This window comes from Echinops telfairi, unplaced genomic scaffold (genome assembly GCF_000313985.2).
Source record: "Echinops telfairi isolate 266 unplaced genomic scaffold, ASM31398v2 ScPeMD7_7467;HRSCAF=8505_1, whole genome shotgun sequence".
In the NCBI taxonomy this organism is placed as follows: Eukaryota; Metazoa; Chordata; class Mammalia; order Afrosoricida; family Tenrecidae; genus Echinops; species Echinops telfairi.
The window spans coordinates 31,623,796-31,633,518 of NW_022111368.1; the positions used below are offsets into that span (position 1 = coordinate 31,623,796).

The following is a 9,723-nucleotide window of genomic DNA, read 5'->3' on the forward strand; positions in this document are numbered from 1 at the left end:
GTTGGATGGGGTAAGATATGATAAAATAATAATAAATTATAAATTATCGGGGGTTTGGGGGAGGGGGGAGGGAGAGGAAAAAATGAGCTGAAACCAGGGGCTGAAGTGGAAAGTGAGCGTCGTAAGAATGATGAAGTCAACATATGTACTAAAGTGCTGGACACAGATGACGTATGTACAGATTGTGATGAGTTGTATTATGAGCCCCTAATAAAATGATTATTTAAAAAAATCATTGCTTTATCATCAATTTATTTCAATTGTTTTCATTTGTTCAATGCAACTGAAATTATAATAGATACTATTAACATAGAATACAGAGAATGATACTAATAAAATATATTATTTATCTCTGAGTATCATTATCTATCCTTCTAATTGTACAAATTTGCAGGCATATCAAGATTATTGATTGCCTATCTTAATAATTGTGTCTTATGGATTTTGTTAGAATTCTTTAAAGTCCCCAACTTCATGAAGACAAAGCAAGATTTATTATCATCACCATTCCTGCCTAGACAAATTATTTTTAACTCCTTCCCTTCTGTTTAGCATGCAACACTGCGGGTGAGAAATCTGTAAGTCCAAATAATGGATATCACCTTGTACTTTTCTATCTTCCTTCAGCATGATTAGCTTTGCAGGGTTTCTGTAGAGGAAATGACTGTTTCTGTTAGAAACCAATTGTTTGATGTGTAGGCTTTTTCTTTTTTTGAGTCAGGAAAATAAGTTTGAAGATTGCTGTTGAGAGAAGTTTTCGAGCTTAATTGTCCTGTACTTGACCAGCTTTATATGCATAAAAGATCTGGTTCTAACTTAAAATAAAAAGAAGCAAATGGCAGCAGAATGAAATAGAGGGGGTGGGGGAGCTCATCTTAGGATGTTCTCTAAATAGTAGAACAATCATTTTTGAGTTAAATACTTCAGCATTTTATCCCTTTTCTCACTGAAAATTCTTTAGTTGATGTTTCATGTACACAATTATGCAGTGAAAGTGGAGTTGACTAAATATGCAAGGCATTTCCATATACTTTATATTCTACCTCTATGTCTGGACAGAACCTGGTCATTGTTTCTAAGTAATAATAATAATAATAATAATAAATGAGGCATAGATTCTGAGGTAACCAAGGCCTAAAGTGAAGGTTTTATTCTTAAGTCTTAAGCTGTTGGAAGTTATAATTTTCCTATTAAGAAGTTTCAAGTTAAAATAAAAGATGTCTACAGTTAAGAATACTTTTTTTTTCTGGATCCCATTGAGGAAAAATATATACAATACAGTAGAACTTAATTTTAATGAAGAATCCACTAATCCCCAAAGCCCAAAATAAAGGGGATGAGGAAAACATTATTATTGTTGTCAAGTGCTTTCAAGTCAGTTTTGAATCCCACTCTACGTATAAGACAATGAAACACTGTCCGGTCCTGTGTAATCCTCACAAGTGTGGCTGTAGCCTCTGCATCACTCTGTCTTGTGGTGGCCACAATGCCAAATATGATGTTCTTCTACAGGGATAGGTTTCTCCCAAAAATATGTACAAAGTACATGAAACAAAGTCTCCCTATCCTTGAATCTAAGGGATATTCTCAGGCAGGACCTTTTTGAAGACAGATTGCTTTTGGCAGTTCATAGTATGTTCAATAGTTCCCACCAGTCCTGCACTTCAAAGGCATCCCTTCTTCTCTGGCCTTCTGTATTCACATCCAGCTTTCATTGCATGTAAAGAGGCTGGAAACACCCTGGCTTGGTTTGAGTGCACCATAGTTCTCACGTGACATTATTGTCCTTCAACACTTTCAGGAGACCTTGTCCAGCAGATTTACCTAATGCAACATATTATTTTATCTCCTGGTTGTTGCTTTTATGCACATCAATTGTGAATCAAGAATAATCCCTGATAACTTCAATTTTTTTCTACATTTATCTTTATATTACCTATTGGAACAGTTTTGTAGATTTTGGTTTTCTTTACATTGAGTTGCATTGGCAGTTGGATGGGCTTATATCCACTAGAACCCCCTGGCTAGGCTAGGAACTAAGCCTGCCAATCAAGTGGTAAATTGAGGATATGCCCTTAAGGGTATGGCTTTTTGTATAAGAGTGAGGGACTCTGGGAACTTCTTCCCTTGGCTTCTTTGCAGTCCTGCTTGCTGGGACTCTGCTGCCTGACCATAATAGCTGTAGGTGTCCTGCAATGTTTCCATGGCCATGGATCCACATGACTCTGCACTCTCCAGCCCATGATCTTCCTGCTTCCTGGTTTACCATCCTGAGACACTGGCATGTGGCTATCTGAACCTCAAAGTGTCTTGCAGAGTAGCGTCAGACTCATGACTTGAGTTGGACTGGGCTGGGATGCCTTCCTGATACATAATTACTTCTTGATATAAAGCTCTTTCTTATACCTACGTAGATGAGTCACTGGATTTGTTTATTTAAGCAATCCAGTCTAACATAATATTGAAATTGCAATTCTTGATCTTCAGCAACAAGTGCTTCAAAGTACTCTTTACTTTCAGCGAGAAAGATTGTCATCTGCATATCTCAGGTAGTTAATAAGCCTTACTCCGATCCTGCTGCAGCATTCTTCTTATAAACACTTCTCTGATAATTTGCTTAGCATAGAGTTTGAATAAATATCACTAGAGGGTACAACACTGACACATACTTTTCCTGATTTTAAATATTCACTAGTTCTGTTAGCACAACTGCTTCTTGGTTCCACATGAACGCAATAAAGTGTTATAGAATTCCAGTTTTTGTCAAGTCTATCTATAGTTTTTTTGTGATCCACATTGTTAAGTACCTTTACACAATCAATAAAGCACAAATAAACACCTTGCTGGTATTCTCTGCTTTCAGCCAAGATCCATCTAACATTAGCAATGATATCTCTTGTTCCATGATCTCTTCTGAATCCAGCCTGAATTTCCGTCAACTCCCTGACAATCTACTGTTGCAAATATTGTTGGATAATATTCAGAAAAATTTTACTTGCATGTGTTTTAATGATGTTCTACTATGATTTGTGCATTCTGGTTGCTGTCTTCTGAATTTCTTTGCATAGATGAATGAATGCTTCCAGTGCTTCGTCAATTTGCTGAAACATTTCAATTGCTATCCAGTCAATTCTTGGACCCTTATTTTTGGTTAATGCCTTCAGTGAAGCTTGAACTTCTTTCTTCAGTGTCCTTGGTTCTTGATCACATGCTACCTTTTGAAATGGTTACATATCAACTAGTTCTTTTGGGTACAGTGACCATATATTCACTCCATCTCTCTTTTTTAGGCTTCCTGCTTCATTTAATATTTTGCCCATTGAATCTTTCAATATTGCAACTCAAGGCTTGATATTTTCTTCAGTTATTGAACTTTAAGATATACTGAAAGTGTCCTTCACCTTTGGTTTTCTACCTCTAGTTCTTTGCACATTTCATAATAATATTTGACTTTGTCTTCTCCAACTTCTCTTTGAAATTTTCTCTTTGACTTCATTTCTTCCTTTTACCTTAACTACTCTATGATTAAGATCAAGCTTCAGAGTCCCTACTGACACACATTGTTCTTTTCTTTCTTTCCAGACTTGCAATAACCTTTTGCTTTCTTCATATGTGATATTCTTGATGCCATCCAACAACTTCTGTCAATAGTTTTCAATGCATCAAATCTGATGCTCTAGATATTTAGACGAGATATCATCAAGGTTGTGTTTTTGGTTTTGAGGGCTTCATTTCATTGTCTTCAACTTCAATCTGTAATTATATATGAGCTGTTGATGGTATGTTCCAAACTAACCCCTGGACTTGGATTTAGAGTTTGATATTGAGCAGTTCTTTCAAGTTTTCTGCAGGTATAGTAAATTTGATTTCTATCTATTACATCTGAAGAAGTTTACACGTAGGTTGTCTTTTGTGTTGTTGGAAAAAAGTCATTTCAATGAAGTAGTTGCTGGTCCTACAAAATTCTGACTCTGTTCAGTAAACAATGGACTGCTAACCATAAGGTAGGTAGTTCAAATATATCATCCACTCCATGGGAGGAAAAGGAGACTATATGCTTCTATAAAGATTTATAGCTTCATAAACACTATATAGGGTTTCTATTAGTCAGAATCAATTCAATGAAAGTGATTTTATAGCAATCAGGCTACACAAACAGAAAGAAATGATTAGCACCAGTTTTTTGGAAAAAAATAGAGAGGTTAATAATAAGTTATTCATGCTGTTAAAGTAATAATCAATAAATATTGCCTCTATTTTATTCCCAAGTTTCACCCAACTGATAGAAAAATATATTCAGATTAGTGGGCCTCCCCCAAGCAAATGGGCTGGTTCACACTCCATGTTCCCCACGAGTCTCTGTGCTTTAGTCCAGGGGTTGGCACTTCACATGAGAGAAAATATTTTAATTTTAGAAGATTGAAAAAGTAAAGGAACAGGATAATTCCACTAGTGCTTAAGGCCTTATAATGGATTGAATACACCCAATTGAGAAGTATAAATCGGCGAATGTCATCTCCCAACCAGGTAACTTGCTTCTTTTCTATGAGTCCTGCAGGAGTACGGAATATAGAAGGCAGAGAGGTCATCTTAACGTCAAGTAGGCAACATGTCAATGAGCAAATGTCCCCTCCTCTAACAAATATTATATCCATATATTTTACAGAGTACCCAGTTTCATTTGAAAACATGGTATGCATTTATATTAATATCACATTTGGTAAAATACACACACCGCACAGACATGCATAGTTCCAATTGAAAAAACTTTTAAAAGAAATTGTAGAAACTATATCTTACTTGGAAAAATTAAAGGACAAGTTTCATGTAAATGTATGAATGAAAACAGGGACATAGCAAGAATAGCTACTAAATGCGCATATGTCAGACCAGCAGTACCCTGCTCACAATTTTTATTCTCTCTATGGGGGTTTGTTCAGTGCAGAACAATGCTTTTTTCCTAAAGTGGCTTATTTTTCAATTGCCATACATAACAATTAAGTGGCTTGTCAGTAAAAATGACACAAACAAAAAAATGACAGTTCATTCTGATGTTATTAATATATGAGCCACTGAATCAGTTGATTCTGGGATTTTTGTCAGTCTAAGCAACATAATTGATTGGATCGACTCCATTTTTGCAATGTGTTAACTTGATGACTTCAAAAATTGAGCTCAATGTATTTTCTAACCACATGTTTTGTTCCTCAGAGAGGGACTTGTTGATCTAGACATTATCAACTTATCGGGGGCATCATTGACATGAGTTCAACGCATTACTTGGGATGTAGATTTCTGCTTGAGGAAGCACAGTAGTTGGGAAGGTAAAAAAAAAGCCTCACTTAATTTATAACAAAAAAATGAAAATAAAGCAAAATAATACCCATCAAGTCAATTCTGACTCATAGCAACCCAATAGCACGGAACAGAATTGCTCTGTGGCTTTCTGAGACTGTAAATCTTTACAAGAACAGAAAGCCTGATCTTTCTCCCCTCATCTTTCTCCCTCAAAACAGATGGTGGGTTTGAATGACTAATCTTCTGGGTCTGCAAATTTTAGTAAAAAAGTGTTTCGGACACCTAGTTTTATGAGGTAATGGGAGACAAAATGTGACAACAGTCACGAAAGCAGTTTGAACAAAGGAGATCTTTCTGATGGTGGGCTAAACTTAATGGGATCAACTGCACATGTTTTTGATGAAGAGTCACCAAACTATGTTGTTTCCAGGATTAAAACATGGCTCAGAAGTTCTAAGTAGGAATCAGTTATGGAACTTAAGGAAAATAAATAATCAGTAATTAAAGTTGATCAAAAGATACTGAGTTATGCTTTTGGTTCCCCAAAGTAATTCTTCATCTCTGTCAATGGTTTTACACACACACACACACATACACACACACACACACACACACACACACACACACACGGTAAATTTCATTTTTAGAATAAATTGAAAGTTGAATCTCATTGTTTTTTAATGCCGGTTTCCCACAAAAATGAGATAAATTAAAAAATCCAAATAAAGGTATGTATATACAGTGAACCCTCGCCACTTCGCGCTTCGAGTTCCGCGGCTTCCCTCTATCGCGGTTTTTGCGTAACAGCGCATGCTCTGTCATTACTGCCACTGATTGGCTCATACTGTACACGCTTGATGCCATAAATAATATAATAATTAATAAATGATAATTGTAACGTCCAAAATGTTTTACTGTATTTTCCCTTTTTCGTTTAATAAATTGGGTAATACGAGTGTAATGGTGACTAAAGGGTGTTTTTTCATGTCCTCTATGCTCTAACTACGAAAATATTTGATTTACAAATAAGGAATCCTATTTGAGGAATTTCATTTATCACGGTAGGGTCTAGAACCGATTAACCGTGATAAACGAGGGTTCACTGTAAATGTGTATATATGTATTTATACATGTATATGTCCATTCATTGGATATACATGTGTACACACACACACATATACATTGTAGTGATTGTGCATCAGGCTGCAATCTGTAAGGTCAGCAATTTGAAACCACCAGCTTCTCCAGGGGAGAAAGACATTACTTCCTGCTCCCTACACTCCTCAATAGTTAGACTCTGAAACCGACAGAGCCAATTCTTCTTTGTCCCATCCTATAGAGCACTATAAATTGGCATCGATTCAATGATTCAATGGCAACGAGTTTGTGTTTGGGATCTATATCTATATCGATATCTATATCCTCCCCCTTGGCAGTGATCCAAAGTGCATGGTTTCTCATATTCTCTCCAGTGCTGAATTTGACTACTCTTTTAATCATTTACCAAATAAAATACTAGAATGTCATCTTATTTTTAAATGTATATTTCTGTGATTATTAGACATATGTAATATATTGACCATACATTTCTTTTTAGTTTGTGAATTGCCTTTGGTATCTGTAGCTTATTAGTCACTTTCAAATTATTCCTAATGATTTCTTCATATATTAAGTATACTAATCGTTTATAATACACCATATTTTGTTTGTTTTAAAGAGTTTTGATATAGGTTTTAAATTTCTATAGAATAGAACCCAGAAATATTTTATGTCCTATAATTTAGACGGTGCATCTTTTAACTATTGGTTGTCCCCATAAAACTAACAGAACATTAAATTATGTGGTTTTCTCTCAACCTTTCATATGTCTATTATTCTATTTACAATTTATCTCCATGGAATTCATGTTAGAGCAACATATGATTTAAATTTAAATTATTATTTTTACACATAATTTGTTGAATAACATCTTTCTCAGAATTTTTTACTAATGAAAATGTTTATACAGATTTGGATCTGCTTTTTAACTTTCTATACTCATTAATAGATATTTTACTTATTCTAAAAAATAGTATCTCCTGACACATCTATTTGAAACATTTTAATATCCAATTAGAAAACTTACTATTTTATTAGTCTCATTAATAATTTTCCCATTATAAAATTAAGATCACTGTAACAAGTTTCAAATAATCTTATTAATGTAGTCACTTCAATAATTATAGTTATAAATTAACTTGAGAGTTGTGATAGAAAATATGACCCCTTCACTTATGCAACTCCAATTTCAGTCATCCTACAAGATTTTTGTTCCTTTTACAATAATTATTAGATAATAGGAATCATAATTTCAAAGATATTTATTATCATATACAAAACATTAGTTTTCTACATTTATTTGATAATTGGCCAGTTCATCTAAAGTCTAACTCAAATTGCATTTTTGAAGATTCTCTTGAGAGACTCTCCCAACCTTTGCAATAATGATATACATTTTCTCTTTCTTGTCAGACTGTATGCTCTTAATACAATTGTTTACTTATTTATTTGTGTGTGTGCATGGAAGAATTAAATTGCTATATCTCTATAATAACGTTGAATACTGTCAAGGGTGAGAAACATCATTTTCTTGAAAGTGAACATGTTAGAATATCCAGTACCAACTAAAGTAAGATAAAGCAACACATACAATCATCTTGGTTAGGCATCAACTGTATGGCAACTGGTCTTTTTATTCTAGTTTAGTTCAGGGGTACAAAAATGTTCTAATATTACTTTTTAAATCTTCTAATTTCAATAATTATATTAATAGGTCAAATGAGAAAAATCTTCTCTGTAAAGAAAACTGAATACTAGGTAGAAAATCCTTAGTAAAATAACAAAAAGACATTCAGTGAAGGTAATAGTCAGAGGGTTGCTTGATAAAAACATTAGAATCGAAGTGGAAGCCTATGAGCAAAACTCTCCACATGGGTCCCAAAAGTCCATGAGTGAGTCAATGTACCAATAAATGTATGCATTAAATGTATGACATTTATGTGTGTATTATACACATAAAATGTTATTTTTAGAATAACATTTTTCTGAAGAGAAGATTTACAGTTTTAACAAGATTTTGTTACAGATGTAAGGTCACGCATGCTTACAATATTGTTTGTTTAAAAGGTAGACTGCCTTCCATTACTACTCCTTAAATATTGTTGCCTTTAAAATCCAGTGGGTGCATTTGGACAAGAAAATCAAAATGTTACATCCAGGTACATGTTCCTCAGAGAGATGAACTTCATATAAGAGTAATATGAATGGACTCTAAATCGGTCAATCTTCCATAAACCTTTTTTTCTTGCTTTTTGTACTAAGAAGAAACATATTTAATCAACTGAGGTTATCTACTCCAAAGAAGCCATAGAGTGCAGCATTTTGGTTTCCTAAATCATCAGAAACCCCTAATATCTTAACAATTATAGGAGCAAGTATTATCTACTATAGGAAATGCATTAATTACAAATATAAATACACCATATGAAATACATATGAGTACATGTAGGAGCCAAGATGATTCTGACTTACGGCAGTCCCATGTGTGTCAGACTAGAAATGTGTTCCATAAAGATTTCAAATTGCTGTCTTTTGAAAATACATGGCCAAGATTTTCTTCTAAAAATGATTTGATTCCATTCAAGCTTTCAGCTGGCCACTCCGTGCGTCCGTCATCTGCATCACCACAGGGTTCAACACGGAGGTGGGGGCCTGGCGGCATGATGGGAAAGCAGTAGGCTACCAACCCAAAGAGGGTGATTTGAAGTCTGCCAGTTCCACCTCAAGGGAAAGATCTATCTGCTCTCATAAAAGTTACAGCTTAGAAAACCCAATGAGGCAGGTCTAATCTGTAACAAACAGGGTTACTATGCATCAAAAATTCACATAGTAGCAGTAAGAACAGCATCTATCTGTCTGATAAAATGTTTAAGTTGATAGAATAAGTCATGACTTTTGACTTGTTTTCTTATTATAAAGCCCAAGGGGAAATAAGCAACAGCAACAGCACATCTCTTATCTGAGAGCATCCAAAGGTAAGACTTTACCTAAATTACATATGAGATGCAGACTCAAATCATTAGGTACATTAACAAATGTATGTGTATCGATATCTCATTAATTACTACACATAAAAATTATATATATCAAAGGAAAGAAAATATTTTTGTATTACCAACAATAAAGATGATAGTGTTTTCATAGTTTTAGTCACGATACAATTAATATAGTTACAATGCCTATGACTCTATGCACAGTTTCAAGCATTTTTGTCAATATTGACAACTGACAACAGTTTGTGTCTTTAAGGTTATCTAGTATTTTCACATGAAATATCACATGCCCCTATTTTCTGTAAAGTGATCCATTGTTGTTATATTATTTCAT

The 9,723-nt window shown here is 34.3% G+C and overlaps 1 pseudogene; it reads right to left on the minus strand.

Moving 5' to 3' along the window:
• Window positions 1-9,058, minus strand: part of LOC101652613 — a 52,468-nt pseudogene extending 43,410 nt beyond the window's left edge.
• Window positions 9,059-9,723: the final 665 nt, after the last annotated feature.